Source organism: Triturus cristatus, chromosome 10 (genome assembly GCF_964204655.1).
Source record: "Triturus cristatus chromosome 10, aTriCri1.1, whole genome shotgun sequence".
Classification (NCBI taxonomy): Eukaryota; Metazoa; Chordata; class Amphibia; order Caudata; family Salamandridae; genus Triturus; species Triturus cristatus.
In genome coordinates, this window is record NC_140593.1 from 1,113,121,316 (window position 1) to 1,113,143,053 (window position 21,738).

At 44.6% G+C, this 21,738-nt stretch overlaps 1 protein-coding gene across 1 annotated transcript in view; it reads right to left on the reverse strand.

The window, feature by feature from the left end:
* LOC146796658 (somatostatin receptor type 2-like) overlaps positions 1 to 12,571 on the reverse strand; it is a 74,019-nt gene extending 61,448 nt beyond the window's left edge. The window contains exon 1 of the mRNA XM_085629337.1: positions 12,444 to 12,571. The gene's annotated coding sequence lies outside the window, so the exon portion shown is untranslated. The remainder of the gene's footprint in view (positions 1 to 12,443) is intronic.
* Between the last annotated feature and the right edge of the window lie 9,167 nt (positions 12,572 to 21,738).

Genomic DNA, 21,738 nt, shown 5'->3' on the forward strand with positions numbered 1-21,738 from the left:
AGGCACTGTGATTGAGGATACATTATTGGAAAACGGACACAGGTGACTTTCTGATTCTGAGTTTTGGGAACAGGAAGGAATATTTGCATTCGTCTGTGGTATGTGGTTTGCAAACTTTTGAACAAAAAATGTTTGCGCAGCTTCTGTGTGTGGATGACTTGTGAGATCACTGAAATATGGAAAGAAAGATTTAACAACACGGGCTTTGCCTCGCCCTTCATCTGTACCAAGCACGTCATTCACCCTTGTTTTTTCCTGTTTCTGTTCAATAACTGAAAAAAATCATTTCTACATTCTTGCAAAAACGTCCATTTAAATAGCTTGCTGCTATCCAATCGCTGGAAAATTGAGGAAAACCGATCCAAGTATGCAATACAGCTCTCAAATATGAATGTATAGATCTGTCCTTCAACTCTACTCTCAGCCTCTGCTGACACCTCTTGAAGGGCTCTGCCTTTTATCCGAGATCACGTCCCATAATGCATTAGATATCTCCATTCATCTTTCAGAGCAACTGCAAAATATGTCACGTTAACTCAACATGTCTCCACCAGAAGTTCCAGCTTGTTGCTTTGCAGAGGACACTGGAGCCTCTGTGAGGGTGAGTCGTTGTCAAAGGATGCAGGACGCGCCTGCATTCCATAGGGCAGCCTCATCACAACAGACCAGGCTGTCCCAGACCCCACTGGCTGTCCCCCATGGTGCTCCCATCACTGGACCTGGAGTATGCACTCTGACATTCTCCTTTGTGCTGGGGCTAAGTGCCAGCATACTGGGCTCACAAGGCTTTCTTTGTGTCTGTTTACAGTCAGTGGCCACGAAGAGATGACAATCTGGAAACAGCCAGGAAGCAGACACTAAAGTACTAAAGACAAGGGGCCAGATTTACAAGCCCCTTACGCCTCCTTGCACTGCCATTACGTCACTTTTTTTTACGCAACAGCGGCGCAAACAATGAAGCCAATTTACAACGTGAGGCATCTAGGGAGATGCATCATGCTGTAAAGCCCTGTGTCACATTATACGTGCGCCAGGTATAATGTACGCAGGGTGGGCGTTCCCACGCAAAACGCCATGTAGAACTGAAGCAGTGAAATTGACATTTTACTGCGTCACTTTACGCCTTCACTGCGCCAAAATCCCTACGCCTGCTCAGACCAGGCATAAGGAATGATGCAGGGCTTTTTGTATGGGACTCACCTATCTGTTGTGGCACATTGCTGGAGTTATGTTACTTTCATGAGGAACTCCAGCGGTGCATCACTTTTGTGCCAACAGATGCATCAGTATTTCTGACACATCTGTTAATCCTTGCGCCATGGAGCACTCTATTGTAAATACGGTGCATCCATGGTGGCGCAGGGACATTTGGCACTGGCGCATGGAAACTGACGCATCTATGCAGATGCGTCAGTTCCTTGTAAATCTGCCCCAAGAAGTTTTAAAGCAGGGCATGGTATTTCGAGCTTTGCAGAGCAACGGAGCAACCACAATCTCAAATCGACAGCAATCAAAACGCAGTTGTACATATTTAATGTATTTTTTCGCACACCATGCTGCAGTGATAAGTGGGTGCAAATGTAACTTTACGCTGTTGAGTAGGTACTGTGATAGTTGAAAAGCACAAAACACCTTGGCTGGAGTATGGAAGTGAGTTTGCGTTCATTCTTTTTGAAGGAGCGCTACTGACAGCACAAAGGGTTTCTAGGCGCTAACAGAATCGTGAATGCGGATGTTGCTTCTGCTCTTGACAATGGTCTCTCAGGAGAGAGGTGGCGGTGCTATCACCCATCCTGGGCAGGTGGAGACTTAGTGAAGTAGCCATGTCAACTATGCGTTGGAACAGGACCCACCCCCCAACTCCCCGGCCCCAGGAAGGGAGTCAAGAATCTTTACATAATACCAAAAGAATAGTACCTATTTCCATGCAAAGTTCCTTGTGTGGGGACAGAAAAATAATGCCACCCCTCACACCTGATCTCCAAGTGCATTTCTTGTGTCTAAATGGCCTTTACTTTATCTCTAGCAAAATGAACAAGCATTGGCATAGCAAATAGGTCTCGCCTTTGGGACCTTATAAGTGTTTAGCCATGCAACAGTTGATGTTGTTGCACCAAGGATATTGTGCTGCATAACTAAATACTTATAAGGTTCCAAAAGCGAGATCTGCTATAAAAACAACACATAAACAAAATGCATTGTCATTCACAACATTATGCAGTGCATTCCTATCTTTTACCTGCACTGATGCACAGTGTGCTGCTTAGCGCCAACGCAGGCACCTTTGCACAATGGCAAAAGGGTGCCTGCATTGTAAGCAGGGTTATTTTTGTGCAGGAAGTGACACCTTACGGCACAAAATCAACCCTGAGAGGCATTTTCTTCTTTCTACATGTGCTGCAGAATGCAACACACAGAAAGATGAAGTAATGAGGAGAAATAAAGATTTTTTCCTCTTTATGCCTCACATGGGGAGGTGTATCATTTTGACACATTCCCAGGTCTCCCACTGATGTTAAATCTTGTGCTGCGGCAAAATCCATGGGTGGATGAGTGGGAACATCTACGCTCCACCCATGGAGCACTTTCTTGGGGCAGAATAATGCAAACGAGGGATTTGCACTGAGTTGCGTTACTCTGGATTTATCAAGCCACGCAAGGTGGCCTTGCATGGCTTGATAAATCAAACTCAAGAGCTGAACCACTCTTGTGCCCCATTGCATGGCACAAGAGTGACACAACGCTTCCATAAATATGCCCCATATTTTGGTGGTATTTGCTCCATGTCATTGCTCTGAGCGAGTCCACCCAAATACAGTTGTCAATACAAACATAATAGAAAAAGAGGATCTTTCTACTGTTCTGAATAATGTTCTAAATAAGGCACCTGTGGACACTCAGACTCAATGCCAGTATCCACACACAGGCTTATACGTATGCAGACAGGCTTACTTACACCAGCACAGCAGATATCTACACAGAAACCCAAAGACACACTGCACCAAACACACACTCACACACACAGCACCAACACTTACCAGCATGTATGCACACAGCCACACCCTGTAGGAACTCAAGGCAACCCATCAATAATAGAAGTTTGATCCATCCAACCTAATCAATAGTAGGCCAATCACTAATGACCCAGACAGCTGATTGAAAGAGCTGCCCCTATGAGATCTCCAACTTTGCTAAAGAAAACGACCTACTCTCAGATTAACAACCTGGGTTCTTTCCAGATAGGGAAATGGAATCTGTTCTGAAAGCCTTATGAGATCATCTGAAACTGATAGTAGATAATTATGGAGTGGGAGCAATGCTACTCATGGATCTTTTGGCAGAATTTGACACTGTTTACAACCAGACCCTACCTTTGAGACTGGAAAACTCTGCTTATGTGGACAAAGGTTTCTTTCTGCTCTCAGATCAGCCCTGTTAACTCTGCCCTGTCTCTCAGTAAAGTGGTCTATTTGCAACTAAAATGACATCTGTGTCTGGTTTGCAGTGTGGCATAGCCCACCAGTCACAACGAATATATGATGTTACAACGCAAACAATCACAATGCATGCTTTTACAACGCGGTTTTTACCTCGTAACTACCATTACATTACATGATTTTACAACGCATGCCATTACAACGCATTTCTAAAAACTACTATTACAATGCATTCCATTACAATGCATACCATACAATGCATAATACTTTGAGGGCAACAGTAGTGTAAGTGTTGGATAGTGTAAGGGTAAAAATGACTATTCCCACTCCAGTGAATGCAACAGTAGGGAAAGTGTTTGATATTCTGGGGGTAAAAATTACTATTCCCATCTACCCCAAAACCCGTACCCACCCTAAAAGTAAAACATCTCTATTACTTACCTTATAATGCGTTGTAATGGCATGCGTTGTAATGGTATACGTTGTAATGGCATGCATTGTAGTGACATGTGTTGTAATGGCATGCTTTGTAATGCAAGCAATGTAAAGGCAGTTGCGTTGTAACAGCTGCATTGTAAAAGCAGTGTGATGTAATGACTGAGTTGTAATGGATGCTTCCCATCACAACCATCAAACTCAAGAACAGACTTCAAACTTAACACAATCTTTCAGGGTCAGGAGTAGGTGAGTAAAATAAGTTCAAGTTGCACATTACTATCACCCCTCAAAATGTTTTGCTCTGCTTAGACTATTAGATTTTGAATTGCTCACTTTCTCAGTTTGAACATGGCTGGAAGGGCTTCCTCAGCGGTGAAAGCAAATTTCCAACTGTGACACATGAGTAAGCCAATTGCATACTATGCACACCGCTTTCAATCAATCAATCGAGGATCAATCGAGGATTTATAAAGTGCGGCAAATCACTTGTGAGGTTCTGAGGCGCTGGAGACCACCCCTGTAAACAACTAGGGTATTTCTTGTAAGTCCCTGGTGCCCCGAAGTCCCTTCAAACTTTGTGACCACAGTACATGTGCTGTATGCACAAATACATGATATCTTAATGTATTTAACTATAGCACAGAATGTAATTTTCTCTGCAAAGACGCTGCCCTCAGAATGTATGTAAGTATGCGGATAGGAAGAAAGATATGTGAAACCCCACACACATACATTGTGCTATGCTGGCTTTCTTCTTGGGAGCACAGTACTTACTTCCCCAAGGGTTGCTGTTTACTGCCCTTCTAATCTAAACAAAAGATCACTCTTGGGTTTGCGTTCGTCGTTAGCGTTGTAAATGTAAATGTAAATGTCCAGTATTTGTAAATCGCGAACAATTACCCGAGGGTGTCAAGGCGCTGGGGGCTGTCGGGAAGATTAAGCGAGCTATTGCCCAGAGTCACATGGTGCTGGGCTGTTCTGGTGCCGGGGATGAAACCGTGAGCCCCCGGGTTCCGGAGTCAGCCGCCCTGGCCGCTGCAGCACACCCCTTCCCTGTTGGCTGCAGAAAGGACAGGTAGTGTGTGCTAATGGTGTGTAGCCATCCAAGTCTTCTTGGAAACATCTAATATAGTGTGGCACCCTGCTAAGCCACTAAAACTAAACAAAAGTGACGGTCTGATTCCTTCATTCTGATGGACTTTAGCAAACACAGCACTCTCCCCCCTCTTCGTGAACCTAATGTTGTTTGCACAAGGGTGCGAGGGAGAGACCAGACTTAGACTACACCTTGTGACCTCCGACCTACAGCAAGCGCAACACTCTCCCCGCTTCCCTCTTCACGCGCCAAACGTAGGGGCATATTATCAAGAAACTGCGATAAAATTATCGCCGCTTTAGCGGCAGAAAACTGCTGCTAAAGTGGCGATAATGGGCTTGATAAAAGGCCCTTGAGAATTCCAATAGAAGCCCATGTTCTGGTGTCACCATGGGCTTCTATTGGAATTCTCACGGGCATATTATCAAGCCCATTATAGCCGCTTTAGCAGCAGTTTTCTGCCGCTAAAGCGTCGATAATTTTAACGCCGTGCTTGATAATATGCCCCATTGTTTGTCCAAGGGTGCGAAGGACAGACGAAACCAGATGGAGACCACACCTCATGACCTCTGCTGTGGCCAGGCTCAAGTCACATTTGTCCTGACCCCGAGGTAGAGACTTGTTATCACATAATGTGATCATGAGTGGAGTCGAGTGGACAGTGGACACATCTACTAGTCTGTGAGTGAATAAGGTGAGCTGGGGGCCAGTCTGATTATATGAATGTAAATCTGTGAGGTACTCAGCATTGTTATCTCAAAGTCTGTTATGAAGTTCTGTGGTTATACTGAATAAGCAGATACCTATGCCATTATCACATTAAATCTCTTTATTGATGTCATAACTACACTTTCACAATTGCTTTATTACCCTTCTTCTTTCTCAAATATGCTTAAAAATGCACCATTTGCCCACTCTTTTTTCAAAATATTTTTGTGGGAATAACCCCCCAAATCCCCTTAGGATGGCAGGAATCACTCGCTGCGCTCGCTCATCACTGGGCACTCATCACAAACTTTTACGCCTACCACTTTCAAATGTCAGCAGCCGCCACTGTCTTCGACGCGGATCCAGTTTGTTCAGCGGGCCTAACTGTGTCCCTGAAGCCAGCCCTCGCTCCATCACAGTCAGTTGGAACTTGGGACTTTGATAAGGTCCAGTGCGACAAGATATACACAAGTTGGGGTTTTGTGCTTTTTAGCGCTATTTTCACTAAAGCCTTAATAATTGCATGTCTCCGGTTCTACTGATTGGATTTTTGTAGTTTTAATATTGTTTTACTTATTAAAAATAACTCTACGGGGTCTATTAGGATGTAGGGTGGATCGCCACCGCCCGCATGACGTTGGCGATCTGCCCTACATCCTACCCCGCCCGCCACCCATTTCCCCCCACCATATTAGTATGGTGGGGGGAACCGCGGCGGACGGAAAGACTGCCTGCCGGTTTTCCGCTGGTCGACCAGTCAACCAGGTGGAAAAGGGGCTAGATATGGTGGCGGTGTCTGCTAGACACCGCCATCCATATTAGCATGGACAGTGGTGCATGGCTTTCCATGGCGGAGACACCGCCATGGAAAGTCATGAGGAGTCTGCTTTCGGGTGCCCGTTGCGGGCCCCCAGGGTATTGAGGGGGTGGGGGTGCACCTATGGTACCCCCCTACATTGTCATGGACAAGGTGGCATGCATCGCGCGGTGCCTGTCACCTTGTGCATGACAATGCACACTGTGTCTTTCTTAGCATTGTGGCGGGCGGTGCTGTGAGCACCGCCCGCCACAATGCTGGGAATAGAGGATGTCACCGCCACCGTGGCGGTGGCATCCTAATCACTGGTGCGGGACCGCCGCACCACTGGCAGCTGGTCCCAGCACCGCTAGGGTGTCCGCCCGCCATCCTAATAGGCCCCTATGTTTCTAATCTGGTGTACGATTCTTTTTCTGTGGTGCTTTCACTTTATTACTGGTTGAAGTGTTGCACAACTACTTTAGCCATTGCCTCTGAATTAAGCCTGTCTGCCCTGTGCTAAGCTACCAGAGGGTCGAGCACAGTTTAATTTAGGTTTGGTATGTGCCTCACCTTGACAAGAACTGTGGTTGCTGCTTGACCAGGGCTCATGCGCCAGTCAACGAACACCTCAATGTCTCAAAGAAAGCAAGAAAGAAGGCATGAAAGCAAGAAAGAAGGAAAAAAGGAATGACAGCAAGATAGAAGAAAAGAGGGAAAGAAAGAAAGCAAGAGAGAAAGAAAGCGAGAATGAAGGAAAGTATGAAAGAAAAAAGAATGAATGAAAGAAGTAATGAAAGAATGAAAGAAAAATGAAAGCCAAGGAAGAAGGAAAAAAGGAATGGTACAAAAAAGGAAAGTAAGAAAGAAGGAATCAAAGAAAAAAGGAAAGCAAGAAAGACAGAATGAAAGAAAAAGAGAAAAAAGAAGGGATGAAAGAATGTAAGATATAAGAAAGATGGGATGAAATACTGAAAGTAAATAAGCAATGAAAGAAAAAAGGTATCTATTTCTACTGATAGATTCCTTGAAATGTGTAGATATTCAAAATAAATTATTTTCGTATATTTTAGTGTGGCTTTGGGGTTTACTTCAAACACAGGACACACGATCCTGAGTGTTGGTTTAACTTTTTTTCTGGGAACGACAAATACTGAAAACTCAAATGTTCATGTTATTCCCCCACTAAAGAGAGCAATGGGAATCAAGAATGGGGCCAATTTTCGACTTTGCATATTTCTCTTTTTTTGAAGGCAGATGAAAAAGGATTCCTCCTTTGCTACTTCATGGGCACGTGCCATTATCTCCAATTTTCTGTAGGTTGTTGGCTCTGATCTGCTAGACAGTAGTTCATCACACAATACACAGCTCCCTTGTGTTATTCAGGCATTGTATCATTGAGCCAGAAAGGCACAGACGGGTGCAGTTACTTGCAAAGGTATCCTGTAGAATCATGGTTACTCAGATATGAAACAGATCATTCGATGTGCATGTGCTGTGCGCACTGATTTTGTCATATATTTGGGCCCTCATTTAACACTGATAGATTGTGTTTACTAGTGCAAGATCAAAATGTCTGTTTTCAGCCTTACTACTCAAACACTAGCCTGTTAGTTATTTTTCTGCCCTCCTGTTCCTCCTAAGTCATCCTGCTCATCAGTTTCAGTGGCGGCTCCTCTGCTATGGCGAAGGAGCTACACCCCCAACTAGCACCCTCAAAAACTTGAAAAATAAAAACACCTGTTTTATTATCATTTTATTTTTCTTCTAACTAAGTGTGCTGAGTCTTGGGAGTTGGCCCAGGGTGCCTACAGGCACTGAGGGGGAGTGGTATGCGCTACCTTCAGGGTGCATGTGTATTTGGGTGGCCGTCTCAGGATGGCCAAAATGACATGCGCACTGAAGCTGTTTCCAGCCCAAGCTGCTTTCCCGGTTTGGAGACAGCAGGCACAGGCTCCCAGTCTCACCGGGAGCGCAAATCCAGGGCACTGAGGCCTATCCTGACGCTGCTCTCATGCTGCATGAAAGCAGCTTCAGGATTGGCCGCAGGGGATTCTGCAGAGGAGCAGAAGAGCGCGATGCGGCTGACTGAAGGTAAGATCTTATTTTTTATTATTTTATTTTGGACATAGTCCGTCATCGCACCCCCCACCCCACCCCGCAACTCTGCCCTGACTCCAGCCGCCACTGACAGTTACAATTATTCTCTACATCGTTGTGAGTTACTGCTTAGTAGCCAAAAGGCATTGTGGCAATCTCAAATCAATCTGGGCCAATATAAGGCATTCTGGGAGGTCTGGCTATATTTGCTTTTGCAACCCTCAACTATAAATGATTAAAGTGAATAGAAAAAAGGCATTGTGGAGGTGGTAAGCTAAGAGAAACATAACACTTGAAACTAATTAACCAGGGTGATGCATTTTTGATTAGATGTTAATTTGACTGGGGGTGAATGTTTTGCCAATGTGCAACATTCCGTCCATCATCTTGTGTGTTTTGCTGTTCGCCCTATGTGGGAAGGGTATGCCCAGAAGTGGGTCCTGTGTTCACTACGCCACTGGAGTCAAGCTATCCTGGCTGAAGAGGGGTGAAACCCCGAAACCGGTCCTAGGATGCTTGTTTCCGGTCCAGGGAGGGCCTGGCTTGGCAGTTCGGGCTGGACTGTTCCCATGAGGCACAGGGTCAAGGCTGATTTGCATATGGCCAGGCCCGAACTGAGGTGGCATGGTGAGCAAAAGAATGATGGATTTAACCCAGATCTCTTGACTGGGGGTGAATGTTTTAATTTGTTCTGCATTCCGTCCATCAATTGTGTGTCTTTTGCTTTCTCGCCCTAAGTGCGCCAGGTATGCTCATACGTGAGTCCTGGGCTCACTGTGCCACTGGAAACAAGCTATCCTGGCTGAAGAGAGGTGAAACCCCGAAACCGGTCCTAGGATGCTTGTTTCCGGTACAGGGAGGACCTGGCTTGGCAGTTCGGGCTGGACTGTTCCCATGAGGCACAGGGTCAAGGCTGATTTGCATAAAGCCATGTGTGAACTGGGGTGGCGTGCTGAGCAAAATAACAATGGATTAAACCCAGATCTGTGACTGGGGGTGAATGTTTTGCCAATGTGCAACATTCCGTCCATCATCTTGTGTGTTTTGCAATTTTACAAGTGTCTCACTAAAAGGGCCTTTACAACTGTAACATTAGATCTCAGAAACAAACATAAAATGCTTGAGACTCTCCAAACAAAGAAGTTTAATTGTATAGTAACAACTTCACACAAAATTACCCTATACACACTATGCCTTTTATGTTATTAATAAAGAACGGATTATTCTCTGTACTTTGGAAAATGCTTCGCTGACATGCATGTTACTGGAGTGATTCTCGCCTTTAACGATAGTAACCAGAAGGTAAATGTTAGCAAATTTCTTCAAATTGCTCTAAAGTTCATTCTCAGCAGCTCAGTCCCATTAGCTTTAAATGATAGTGTAGTTTAGTGTAGTTTAGTGAATCAAATTACTTTGTGAGAGGAATCCCTGCCTTTAAGATTGCTACTACATAACGAGGCTGAATACGGGTGTGCAAAATTAGTGTGATTTGCTTTTGATTAATATCTTGAAGTTTCTAGAAAATTATGTGAAATTGCATGGAATTAGATAAAATGCAAATCCATCATTTATCGCTAAATTTTGGGGGGTACAAAATAGTGCAAAAAAACAAGTTTCAAGAGCAACAGGCGTTCTGGCCATTTGTGTTATTGCTGTAAAATTGTCCAGTGACTGATGCATAAATAAACAAAGTGGCAAAACTGCATAATTTTAGGAATTTCATGTAACAAGGATAACACAAAACTCCAGAGATGACACAAATTACATTGCTATAATTTAAATTTCCCCCTTGTCTAATGTCTTACAGGACATCATATCCACAGTTAAATCAGGCTTACCACGGATCCCGCCCCTCCCCTCATTTTAGGTAAGGCAGTGGAGGAAATTCTGCTCGCCCTGTTTGACTTACTAAACCTTTTACTGCATACAGGTATTCTCCCTACAACCTGGAAGCATGCCATGGTGAAGGCGATGTTGGACAAAAAACCTCTGACCCCCTGGATTTGGAAACTATAGACCCATCTCCCTTCTCCCAGCTATCAGTAAGTTCCTGGAGAAGCATGCCAAAGCCATGCTTGCTGATTTCTTAGAAAGCCAGGTCATTCTTCATCACACCCAAACTGGATTTCATTCTATCAGAAGGGGAGGAAGGTCTTTTCGGTTTAATGTTGCCAAGCTGTGGCACCCACTCCAGCAAGTCTTGTTCCGCAAACAATGTAAGACCTGGCTATTTGAGGGGACAGGAACACACAAATTGAACCCTTCAAAGTTGGTGCATGTGATCACCAAAGATTATTTACCCTTACAGGGTCCTCAAAGTCCAGAGCTGCATGAAAGTCTCTTGGCCGACTTTATTTTTAACGTGCAAAGAGTCATTCTTGTAACAAGCATTGGCAAATTTAATATGTTTGGCTTGCATTTTCAGCCATAAGCAGACATATTGGTTTTGACGATGTTGTTTCAAAGACAATGTGGCTAAAGCCAATGGGAGATAAATAAGAACATTGTGAATCTTTTGATTACATTTTAACATGTGTACAAAATATATAAGACTAAAGAACTGTCATTTAAACGCTTTATACATACAAAGCAAAGAGGCCAAACAGTAAATGAGCGTAAATGCTGATATGCCCTCTACACCGCACCTGCAATAATATAAAGAGGTGTGGATTCATGTTGGTCTCGGGCTGAGTGGACAACCCACTTAGCTGGCAATTCCAACTGATTAGATACAAATCGTTACTACTAGATCCAGGGTCACTGGAATTATGCGATTGCGCGATACGATGATTTTCGCATAATTATAGATTTGCCACATTTGCCACATAATCCATCATCTGCGACATACTCTGCAGATTTTAACAAAAATAAAGTTTGGTTCTAGCTCAAGCAGTTCAAAAGTTACTAAAAATGCAGCTGCACATGTTGCACCGCAGTGGGAGGTCTTTCGCAAGGGTTGATTGGTCACTTCTCAGTTGTTTATTGCTATATTTGTGTATTAAACTAATGCTAATGAGGTGCACCCAATGTCCAGACGCTGTTAACAAGTGAAACCAGTACTAAATAATGAAAGTTATACTATTAAAAAATGTGCCACATTATGCCGCATAATTTGACTTTACTTTCCGCATAATTTGTTCAACCCTGCCACATAATTTGGCCCTCTCCTGCTGCATAAATCCAGTGGCCCTGCACTAGATCCAGTTGCTGCAGATGGGTTTATTTTTAGTCTATATAGATATGTTAGCAGCAAAAACCAAGGGGAAGATGCTAACCGAAGCAAACAGGCACCACGGCACACCAATAATCTATTCCAAGATGCAACTGCATTCAAATAAGATTTTAGCCGTAGTAACCTGAGCCGTTGGCCATCTGGAATTTCCAACAGAGTCAAAATTGCTGTGGTAGAGGATGAGATCCGTCCTTTGTAGCCGACCCTTCCTGTAAGAAAACAATAAGCCCACTCCCCGAAATCCTATCAAGCGCACAGAACTGAATCCATTTGCAGCAAGCGCTATACCAATAGTGAAACCTTACACCCAGATGAGAAACAGTTCACACTTCACGTGAGACACCGGCACATAGTGTGTCTGTAGCGGCTCTCCTGAGAGAAAGGGAGGGGTGATGAGGGGTTAGAATGCAAGCCCGCTGCAAAGTGCCAATCTGCAACTAGCGCTAAACATTTGTTCCATTAGTAAAGTGCCATTCTCTTACTTTTTCCAATTGGTTAAAACGATCTTGTTCTTTGCTAGTCCAGGGAGGCCAGGCCACTAGCAGAGTTAGATAAGAACGGAAAATATCACAAAGAGCTCAAACAGCAACATTCAAGCTGTCCACAGATGAGTAAAACAAACTACCCAAAACTTACCTGCTGCTGCGGCTTGCTCCAGTCTCCAGAACTGTGGGCTGCAGACCGTTGGCTCCCAGCTCAGTGAGCGGGAAGTGTCCTCAGTCCACACCGCCCTGTGTGTGTGTGTGTGTCACGCCTGGAGGAAGGGTCAGAGGGGAAGGGGGCAGCTCAAAGAGCCCTTGTTCTTGTAATCTGGTTTACATTACTGCGGACCCTCCCTCACGATTAGTTGCCGCACTTGGAATGCTCGCCTGCTTTTTCACCACCCCCTCTGTTCTCGGAAGATATCTGTGAGCATCGGAAGCTGCTTTTTGTCCCAGCCTGGCCTCCATCCTTCCTGCCTCCCCACTGCCTCTCGGCCTATGATGGCAGGAGGGAGCGCCTCTTGTTGTGTTGTTATATGGGCCGGTACTCACCGGTACTGAGTACCGGCACGTCTTATTTTTACCGATCAGAGTACCGGCACTTCTCCACTGATAAGGAGAGAACCGGTACTCAGTGAAGGTAAGCTAATTGGTGGTAGTGCTACGGAGCTTGAGGCAGTCAGAGCGGTGCAGATCTGTATGGAACTCTGACAGTCAAAGCGCCTCTCTAGCGGCTCATGTGCGTTAAGCAGGGGGTGTCCCTGTTTGGAATTTAAACGCCCTGCTGTGTTTGATAGAGATGGGCCCATTAAGGCCCTTCTCTGTCAATGACATTCACACTGTGCTTGCTGTAACAATCCCAAGTGAACCTTATTGGGAGAGGGAGAGGGAGCGAGAGGGAGAGTGTGTGCGTGCGCACTTGCCTGCTTCTGTGTATGTTTGAGTGTGAGAGAGAAAGCGAGCTCAGAGACGATGAGAATCTGGACACACTCAGGAGGTAGTTTTAAAGAAATGCGCGAAATGCTTTTGTATGTGCATTGTCTGCTTGCTTTTGGGTGTATTAGAGGTATTTTGCCAAAAGCAACCCAGTGGAAACAGTATGACAGTGAGAAGCTGCAAATATTGCAAAACAAGGAAATCTTAATATGTCGTGTTAGGTATTTGGGGGCATATCAACAAGGGCTTTATCTCTGCTTTTTTGGCTTTAAAAGCCAAAAAAGGAGAGATAAAACTAGCGCCCTATCAACAACAGGGTGCTAACATGCAAATGTGCATGTTAGCACCCTTTTACTCTACGCTTCCCCTTGCATCTCTAATGAGATGCAAAGGGGGCGTTCCAGAGTAAAATAATAGGAGAAATGTCGCTAAGCGACATTTCTCCTATTATCAAGAATGTCGCTAACCCTGTTAGAGACAAAAAAAAGCAGCGCTAACCGCGGTTAACGCTGCTTTTTTACGTCTGGTATTTTTCTGACTTAGCCATGATAGCCTATGGAAGGAGGATATCATGGCAAAGTTTGCCTGTCCCTATCAACAAGGTAACGTGAGAATATCGCTGGGTTTCCAGCGATAATCTCACGTTAGCCACTTAGCGTGAGGATTTTTATCGCTATTGAGATAAGCGTTGCTAATAGCACGCTATCTCAGCGATAAAAATTCACGCTAGCCGGCGATAATTATCCTAGCGCTAAGTGCGCTTAGAGATAATTATCGCCGGTTGTTGTTGATATGCCCCTTATTTTGTGTAATGAGTTAACACGTTTTGTTTATATTGATATTTTTCTCAAATGTTTTGGTATGTCCTGCAACTGGCGTAGTACTCATTATTAATGCTGCTATGCCAAACTCTCTTTTTTTCTGAGGCACACTGATAATTAGCCGGAATAGTGCTGTTGATGGCTTGACTGCATTCATTTAAAAGCTCCTTCTATTATGATTTAGGGCCTGCTCCCAGCAGGTATTCACACCACTCTTTATCATCATATGCAGCTGTTAATCTGCACATATGGGAAGTTTTAAACTACTATCAAGGGAAATGCACAGGCAAAATGAATACTCCATAGAAATGTCTTAGTATCATCATGTCTTGCCCCGCCTCTAACCCCGCCCACTATCCACGCCCCTAGCTCAATTTAATGAGTACCTACACTTATTGTTTCCCATTTAAAGCACTGTATATGGGCTTTGTAAAGCACCCAACACAGATGGCATGCAGGGGCGTAGCTTGGTCAGTGGTTTTGAGCATGAGATTCTCCGACAGCAGGCTGGCATATAATGTTTCAATACATTATGTGACAAGCAGGGCGCATGAGAGGGGCCTGAGGGGCAGTGGAAAGGGAGAGGAATGCGGATTGGTAGGAGTACTAAGAAAGAAAACACTATTTTATTTAAAGTAACTGATTCTGAGGACTTTCAAACAGAGTGTGTGCATTTATGTCTGTGTGTCTGCAAACAACGCTGGTGAAATCCAACCGACACCTCACAATACCCGACCGAACGCATCTGTACCCAACTATTTATCAGAAAATACATTTATGAGGGGGGTGTAACACTCCCCCCCCATGCTACCCCCTGCTGGCGTGGCTTCTTGGCACCCGTGTATACCACTGCTAGAGGTCATCGATAAACCTGCCAATCATTGCTTGGTGTGACTTTATGAATACCCACGATTTTAGCACCTTCCTAGAATAAACATTGTCATTATATACTGCATGTAAATCATAATGTTATCTAAAAATGGAACATGTTATGAAGTCACTAAGATCGGCATATAGAGTAGAGCTGGGCATTAGGACCCTGCGAATGAGATGGCCAGTAGCCAGATGTTCATCCCTGGGGAGGCGGGACCAGGAGCAGGATGAGGAGGACACTTGGGGTGACAAGGGCCGTAGGGGTACGTCAGAGGAGAGGAATGACGTTCTATGAGGAAATAAAGGAACTCACTTCCACTCGCTGTGTGCTGTGTCCTTCTTGTGCAATGACCCGACACGCAGGAGCCTCATCCATATTCCCAAGAGTTTTATTAGCTACACAACCCAAACGTGGTCAGCCCTGGCCAGCCATAAGTAAACTGTAGGGCAAAGAGACCCCACCTTGAAAGATCAGCACAGAACCTCCTTAACTTCTTACATGCAGTAAGGCATAAGGTCCCACTTATGCCTTAAAGTCATGACAGGACTCTGAGAGAGCGACCTGCCCCATCTTGAAATTTCTAGACCATTGGAGACCTGTGGCCACTCCAGAGTGCACTCCCTGAGGAACAATCCATCAATGTGCCACTCAAAAAACTGTGATAGAATGAAATAGCGAATACAATATATGTAGCATATACATGGAATGGAATGGAATGGAAGGTACATTTATATAGCGCAGCTATAACTCCAGGGAGCACCTTGGTGCTAGATGTCAACATAGATGGAACATGTTGGCTACTGCTGTTGTTCGAAGGATCCTGTGCATATTATACTAAGGCTTTGTATGCAGTGTCTGTAAGGGAGAAGATCCAAGTCTTCAGGGCTTTCCTGAAGGGTTTTTCTGTTGAAATTTGCCGAAGCTGCGGTGGCACTTTATTCCATGCCCTTGAGCCGATTACAGCGAGGGATTTCCCACCCTTGCCGGAGAGCCTACATTTAGGGATCACTAGGAGATTTTGATTAGAGGACCTTAGGCTGCGGGCAGGATGATAGCGCCTGAAGCTGTTCGACAAGTACCTGGGTCCTCGCGAGTGAAAGGCTCTGAAAGTGATGACCAGGATTTTGAAGAGGATACGCTTATGTATTGGTAACCAGTGGAGAATAGTAAGGGCTGCCGAAGCCGAAGACTTTCTAGGCCAGCCCAGGACTAGACGGGCGGTTGCGTGCTGGACCATCTGTAGTCGGTGGAGTACAGATTTATTTGCTCCTGCATACAGGCTGTTACAGTAAGTCCAGCCTGGATGTTATGAGTGCAACCGCGACCGCTTTCCTTGCTGGAAGGGGAAGGAGGTCAAAGAACTTTCTGAGGGTTCTAATGATATGAAAGCACATTGAAAGGTGTTTCAGGTTGCTCCCTGTGGCCATTAGAAGGTGGAGGGAGCGCACTGAGTTGGTCCAACGTTCATAGATGGAGCATCAGCTGGCGGCCATTGCAAAAAGGAACATGCAAGGTTTACATAAAGGCTATTGGCATAGCCCAGATGTGACAGTACCAAAGAAATTACCCACAGTACCTTTTCTGAAATCAGTAGTATATGAGTATTCTTTCTATAGCTGAAAGATGGAGCAACTATATGTTAGATCTCTGTTCCTAAAAAATGTCCAGCCTTTGTCAGTTGTTGACTCACCATATCCCATGCCTTGAGGTGAATTTGTATCTCCTTCATTTAGGGTACCCGTGCCCCTTGGAAGCGTCTCTCTACCTAAAGTGTACCCTGGTTTCTGGTAAACTGAACCTATTGCGTGCCTGCTATGGTATATATCTGCTTTTCAAAACCATCTCTGATGTAAAGACATATGTTAACCATTTGGAGACGGCACGGCATGTCACCAAAAGCTTAAGTGACGGCATGTTATTATCATTAATTATTTTATATCCCTCCAAAGTAGGTTCAGTCTTGCTACCTGTAGACACAGACCACTGAGCTACCTTCCCGACCCACCAAAACATCTCCAAGCGCAAGACAAACCTCTTGCTCAGAATCTTTAATCCTGGACAGTGTCAAAATGTGTTCAGTGGCTCTGGTGATACTTGTGTGATATAAATACTCTGTTCTTTTGTTTTCTGTTCGTTTTTGTGTTTTCATGGTATCAAAGACCACATAGTCAGGCATCTTTCACCTCCAGTCATCTGACTCAATCTAATTCATTATGTGTTGCAAACCAAGGGGCATATTTATAAGACGTTATCGTCACCAGAACGTCACTTTTTTGAAGTACCGGTGGTGATAACTCCTTCGCCTTATTTACAACGCAGCGTTAAGTCTCTTAACATGGCTTAAAGCTGCCTTGTAAATAATGCCCCTATTCACGCAGCACTTAGTGTGAAAGAAGCGAGCAATGTGTGTTGCAGTGGGCGTTCTGCCGCAACGCCCATTGCATTTTGAAGGGCAATGTCAAAAATAAGACCAGGGAAACCTGGTCTTAAACTGGTGCAAAAAGGAGAAATTATTAATTACTCCTTGTTTTTGCTGTTTCTATAAGTGCTGGAGATCCCACCCAGCAGTTCATCTCACTTACTACTTATTGTCACAGAAGCTGCACCTCAAGACTGGTACAACTAGCCTCAATGGCACCCTGCTGAGCGGCGGCGCCCTGGGCTCTGGGAGTCAGCTGGGCAAGATGCAGTGCCTGGCCCCTTAGAATTTACTGCAGCGGTGCAAAGGAGAATTTGTACATGTGATCATACCTGTGTAGGACATGATCTGCTCCTGGTACACCTTTCCTCTGTTCTCTTGCCAGATGGGACAATTGGCCGTGCAATATCCCACTCTGCGGCGCTCCAAAGGCCACAGGCACAATTGTGAGCAACTGACAACTTCTAGCTTGGCTGGTTCCTCCATTTTTTTCTTAGTCTGTTTTCCACATGAGGATTCTGACATTCCGGAGTTTCCAATGCACACAGAGGGCAATCATAGCTGAGGTCTACCAAAGAGAGGTTCTGCAGATGGGGGCATGCTCACTACCCTGCTGCATATCCTTCCTCTCAGCCTTTTGGTACCCCTGAAGAGGCACCTCTCCACCACACTCCTTGGGTGAAATAACTATGCACCACACAATCCACTTACTTCACTGGCTTCCACACTCCTGGAATCTCATGTCATTTAACTATGGCACACAATGACACTTTTCCAAGGCCTCAATCACCTATATGAACCACACTCTAAAATGTATGAGGTTATGGTGGACACAATAATGAATGAAATCTCAGCCACCAACATTAAGATGAGAGCAATGGACATGACAGTGACCAAAATATGTTCTTATGTCAAGTCTTTGTGCATGGAAGTTGCCCCCATGGGAAAAATTGGAGCATGCAGGGCAAAGCCGTAGAATAGGATGTGCAACGCTTTTTCGGGAACTGGAGAAAGAGTACCAGTCATTTTGGTAAGATTGTGTTAGGAATCACAATAAATGGTAAACAAGCTTTCCACCTCTAGAATACTCTGTTTGACAACTGCTGAGGAGACACTGCCATGATCTTTAGACAAACAGAAGACCTTCCTGCTTGCATAGACATACGAATGCTTATTTTACTGCAAAATGCATATGTTCAACAGGCTTGCACCATTTCAAATCAGATTGTGACCATATATTAATATCCAGAAAAGTCTATTACTTGATAAGATAATGTGAAGAAAAAAAACTAAAAGTCTGACTCAGAAAGTGCTATCAGTCAAACATAGGTTAGGAAGACATCCAGTTTTAACTGTCATGCATGAGAATTTCCTCCATAAGTGATTAAACGTATGAGTTCTCTTCGCATCCTAGTAACTGACTTCCCTAGCTGATCTTCTAACTGATGCATTCCGTAAAATTCCCCTTCAGCAATCCTGGGAAGGGTGTGCAGGGGTATGTTTCTAGTTTCGACGAGAATAGTCCTGGCTAATATAACAGAACTTAAAATCACTTTTCCGCTTGAAAGCCAAAAAGAAATAATACAGGATCAATAGCTAATTCCAAATTCTGCATCTAATCTTACATTTTGAATATTTTCCCTAGATAGCCGATAGGGTTGGACAGGTGACATCTGAATCCTCCCTGTACAGGGTTAGGGTGAGAGCTTGGACAAGTTCCATAGTCCTCAATGTTGTGGTAGGCCCCTCACTGAAATTGGAGTGGAGTTTGGATCCCTGATGGCAGATAGAAAATCGAGGGTCCTTTACGAAGGGACCTAAACAAGCCAGTCCTCTTTTTTTTGTTCCAAAGCTGCAGAGAGACTGCTTTTTTGTTCTCCAGTTGTTCATAAAATCAGTGATAAATTAAGGACAAGAGGAGAGAAGAGGAGAGATGCATATTCACATAGGCTTTCTCCAAAACATATATGGGGCTGAGGATCGTGAAAAATAATCTTGAATTTGCAAATACTTAAAAAATGCTTCCTTAAATTTAAAGTATGTTTTACAGTGTCTTTAACTAATCAGTGGGTCTCATCTACTAGAAAATGACGCAGCGCGGCGCGGCGCAGCAAGCTATTTAGCTGCGCCATGCTGCGTCAATTTTCAAAGCTCAGGAATGAATCGTATTAATAGCAATACAACGCACCCCTGTGTTTTCCCTTCCACTGTTGCACAATTGGCTGCCATGAGCCAGCGCAGGCATCCTTGCATCATTTTGCAAGGGTGCCTGCGCTTCGGGAATGATTGTTTTTGTGCCGAAAGGGACACCTTCCTTCACAAAAACAATCATTAATGGCATTTTCCTTTTTCTATGTGAGTTGCACAATGCAGCACGCAAAAAAAGAGGATATAACAATGTTGCTCCATTTCTGCACCTCCCCTGGGGAGGCGTAGGATTCCGACGCCTTCCCAGTTTTACAAAATGTAAATCTGGGAATGCATCAAGTTCCATGGATGCTGTGTGGGAACACCCACAGCAACACCCATGGAATGCCCCTTTCACGCAGAGTAATGCGTGAAAGGGACCCATATTTACAAGACAATGAAAAGTCACGCAGGGTGACTTTATGTGGCCTTTTAAATATGGGCAAGTCCATTACGCCGCCGGAGCGTCAAAAAAAGTGATGCACAAAGTGTTGAAGATGCGGATGCCCACAGCCCACCATTGTATCTAATCCTGTCATAATTGGAAATGCTTTAATGAAACCTTGGTTGGGGTGATGAATGCTCCCACAATGCAGATGTATTAGGCAGCCCAGGAATGTGGGGACTGTGTTTGATTCATTATCAAATACACTAGGACGTACAAGGGCCTTGAACTTAATAGGCCTTATTTATGAAGGCCTGCATCACATTTGAGCCGCTGTTGCCTCACTTTTTCTGATGCTGCGGTTGCGTAAATAATGCACTACGTTGCACGATATTTACGAAGTGACACATCCAGGCAAATGTGTCATTCTGTAAACCCCAGTGCTACATTATACCTGCGTCAGGTATAATGTATGCAGGGTGGGCGCCCCCGCAAGAAAGCCTCGTAAAAGTGGTGCATTGAAATCTATAAGATTTCAGTGAGCCACTTCTAGGACTCCAATGCATCAAAATCTTACGCCTGTGGCAGGTGTAAGGAAGACGTGGGCCCTTTCACATGGGGCTATCCCCATGTGAAAGGGCACATTGCTGGAGCTGTATTTGTTTTCACACACATCCAAGCAATGAGCCTCTTTTGCACCTACAGATACTTCTGTAATACTGACGTATCTGTCATTCCTTGCGACAGGATACGTCATACAGTAACTATGATGCATCCATCATGTCACAAGGAGGACGCACTGAGAAGTGTTGCATCGCTGCTTTCACGCAGCGATGCAACACTTCTTATAAATGAGGCCCAACATCTTTAATGAAACAATGGACTGTTAAATTTGAAGAGAGCATCTTTGCAATCTCGTTGTAGATAGTTATCGAAGAAAGAGGACTTTACAAGGCTACATTGGGTCTCTAGCATTGTTTAACCAAGGCAACCAGGCAGTATGTATCTTCCTGGCAGGTAAAGCCCCTAATTCTACAAGCCAAGAGTAACAGCACATATCAATGTGCCCTCTTAGGTCTTTACGTATCCCAGATAAAGGTGAAATGGCTGTGTTAAGTTGTTTAAGTAGTGGAAGTAGGACATAAAAGGTCAGCGTCCGACGGAAGGTGTAAAATGTTGGCAAAGTAATCATCCACATGATGTTAATTGGGACGTGTAGTAGAAAGTGGGGGATGTCCTCTTTTCTTAAGCATCTTCAGACACTGTGTGAAAGTAAACTCTTAATTATGTTTGGAGTTCCCAGGTATGTCTGTGGAGGGTATGACTCTGAGATATCAAGCGAAGTAGCAACCAGTCTCCCGCTTAAGTGGTGTGACAACTCTGTCAAATACCTTAGCATACACATTCATAGGGATCAATCACAAATCATTCTTCTCAACTATGGTCCAACCTTGGAGAAACTCTCTGATAGCATCGACCTCTGGTTAAAACTCCCCCTGTCAATGGCTGGTAGAATGGCTCTCATCAAAATGGTCGTTCTCCCGTAATTTTTATATTTGTTTCAGAAGATCCCCAAACCATTGTACGGGAGCTTTTTTGCAACTCTTTGTTTTCAACTTCTTCGTCGGTGTGGTGGGGTGGTCAGCCTAGGGTCAGCTGGGACGGTCTTACTGTGCCCTTTGAACATGGGGGATTTGGAGTTCCTAACTTCCGTATTTATTATCTGATTGCGCAGTGTAGCTTCTCATGCCACTGGTTCCACGCAGATGCTCGAATCCCGTTTCTCAAGCCTGAAGCAGACCTCGCCCTCCCCTCCCCCTGTCGGTA